This window comes from Schistocerca cancellata, chromosome 3, assembly GCF_023864275.1.
Source record: "Schistocerca cancellata isolate TAMUIC-IGC-003103 chromosome 3, iqSchCanc2.1, whole genome shotgun sequence".
Classification (NCBI taxonomy): Eukaryota; Metazoa; Arthropoda; class Insecta; order Orthoptera; family Acrididae; genus Schistocerca; species Schistocerca cancellata.
The window spans coordinates 637808480-637811554 of NC_064628.1; the positions used below are offsets into that span (position 1 = coordinate 637808480).

The 3075-nt window shown below is 42.0% G+C and overlaps 1 pseudogene; it reads left to right on the forward strand.

The window, feature by feature from the left end:
- Positions 1 to 2057: 2057 nt before the first annotated feature.
- LOC126177845 (5S ribosomal RNA) lies at positions 2058 to 2175 on the forward strand (annotated as a pseudogene).
- The last annotated feature ends 900 nt before the right edge of the window (positions 2176 to 3075 follow it).

Genomic DNA, 3075 nt, shown 5'->3' on the forward strand with positions numbered 1-3075 from the left:
TGATATTCCGTAGGCTCTTACTTTGTTTATCAGGCGACAGTGCGGAACTGTATCGAACGCCTTCCGGAAGTCAAGGAAAATAGCATCTACCTGGGAGCCTGTATCTAATATTTTCTGGGTCTCATGAACAAATAAAGCGAGTTGGGTCTCACACGATCGCTGTTTCCGGAATCCATGTTGATTCCTACATAGTAGATTCTGAGTTTCCAAAAACGACATGATATTCGAGCAAAAAACATGTTCTACTTGCTACCGTGCATTCTCTAGACCACTGCTGCCGGCAATCATGTACAGTGGCTACATTTCTGCCAAGTCTTTCAGCAATATCGCAGAAGGAACATCTAGCTTCTCGTAGCCCTATTGCATGACCTCGGCCAAACTCCATTTATTTTGTTCCACTCCTGGTCCATCCTGTGTAATTACGTAATTTTTGATGGTTTCTCAGTTTTTATAGTTGTCATCCACCAGATGTTTTAGGTGGTTAGTACATTTAGTTTCACGATTCTTTCATTTATTACTTTAATAAAGGTGATCTGAGCAATTAATAATTTCGTTTTTATTTATTCGAGTATTCAGTCTGAAGGTGACCTAATTCGGTCTAAGCCAGTCATTATACTACAATAAATATTTGATCTAGACTGTGTTTTGTTAGTAAAATTATAAAACAAAATCACCTGTTCCCTCCTGCTGACAGAATACCGCCGGTAAGTGGAACAGTTTGTGTGAAGTCAAGCACTCCGAACTGTCACTTCTGCACGACTAATGTTGACTGAATTGACTCAGAACTGTGCGTCGTACCTATCAATGCAGCCCACACCAGCGGTTGTATGAAAGGAATTCTAATTACTCCAGATCGTCCGTCGAACAGTTTCCTAAACATCAACTCACTTCGCGGATGAGTTTCTGTGCACATAATACAATAACAGGAAGACTGTTTTGTATTGGCGAGAAGACCGATGCTGTTAAATTCTATAATTGTCCCAGAAAGATAAGTAGTCCTACGAAGCAGTTTCTGTATTGGTTTCATTTATCCGTGGTTAGGCGCGGATATCTGTGTAACTTTGCACGTCGAGCTGTGACCCGTTGATGTATGGAGACGACTTCCTGGTGCTATAATACCTCCTATTCTCGGTCCTATATGTTATGATTTTATACTACAAGAGAACAAGTGCCTACCATTCGTGTGTCATCACGTGGGACAACGTCTTCAACAACAAACAATTCAGTTGCATGGATGGGTTGATCGACATATTTGCTATACTTCTGAGAGGCGTCTAGATATTTGTTATCCTTCTCAAATTCCCAAGAAGCTTGTCACACTGGGAACGGATATATTGCAAAATGACATTTCCTAGGCCAGTCGCAGACACTATCACCAGCACTATACAAGAAGGATAAGGATGTGCTTGCTGTATTACCCGTCAGCGAAATTACGCGTCGTGTTGACAATGGATGTATTATATCAGTCTCACCGTTCTTCTAATACATTTCTACAGCGCCTAGAGAAGAACACAGTTTTTATAAAACCACGTTTTCATGTATTCTGTTCCTCGTGAATGTGTTCTGCGCTTTGACTTAGGTTACATTAATTTAATTACCTTTAATGTTACCACTATTTTGGAAATTTTTTCTTGATTGAATGAAACCTTGTCATACAATTACATCATTTTGTCGTTTAATGGTGCTCAGCAACAGATGTCTACGACAATAGAGAGGCTGCATTCTACTTAAAATTTAATTTTATGTAATGTAAATTATCTACTTTAGACTGTAAGCTCCCTCCTCATTTTTCGCCCATTAAATTTCCCCGGATAGTCAGCCGAGTAACACAACCGTCATGAAACAAATTTTCGACAATTCCGTACACGTTATCTCTGCCTTAAGACGACGAGCAAAGTATAAGCTTTTAAAAAAATAATCTGTACTTTTACAGAAACTTCAAACTAGGCTACGGTATTCCTTTGCTAAAGCTTGTTATTACAGTCACATTTATGCGTTAACACTCCATGTTTGGCTGCTGCAACCTTATTGAATTAAAGGTGATTATTCCAACTGTGGGCAACGGCTTTGCTGCAGTGGATACACCGGTTCCCGTCAGATCACCGAAGTTAAGCGCTGTCGGGCGTGGCCGGCACTTGGATGGCTGATCATCCGGGCCGCCATGCGCTGTTGCCATTTTTCGGGGTGCACTTAGCCTCGTGATGCCAATTGAGGAGCTACTCGACCGAACAGTAGCGGCCCCGGTCCAAGAAACCTATCATAACGACTGGGAGAGCGGTGTGCTGACCACACATCCCTCCTTCTCCGCATTCTCAGCTGAGGATGACACGGCGGTCGGATGGTCCCGATGGGCCACTTGTGACCTGATGAGAGAGTGCTTTCTTGCTTATTCCAACCGTATTTCTACATTAACATTCCACTTTCGGTTGCTCCGTTAATACGGAAGTCACCTGAATTTAGGATGTCCATTCAGATTCGAATGCAAACGACGGACAGCTGTTCTGCTGCTATAATAGTGTGAAGACGAGCCGGTGATCGCTTGCCCATTACGGATGATGTTCGGGCTTTATTGCACCATGCATTCGCCGATTGAGTGACTCTTCCGCAAGAATACTCGATCGGTTCTGTTTTTAAGATAGGACAAATGGCTCTGAGCACTATGGGACTTAACATCTATGGTCATCAGTCCCCTAGAACTTAGAACTACTTAAACCTAACTAACCTAAGGACTTCACACAACACCCAGTCATCACGAGGCAGAGAAAATCCCTGACCCCGCCGGGACTAAAGATAGGACATGTTAGGATCAAATAACAGACGCTATACGGGAGAAAGGAGTTGCTACCGGACATAATCACTTACGAACAGAGATGTACACACGAAGAGAGAAAGAATTTTAAAAAGTTAATGTTAAGTAGCAACGATCCTGAGCCGTGAAGCAATCAAAATCTGCAACCGTGTTTCTGTACGGTAAGACAAATAACGTGCACTGAAAACAAATGAGTAAGTGAAACTGATTGGTTACAGTCAATAAGAATATTTATTTTCGAGTAACGATACTTAGCGGAACGGCTA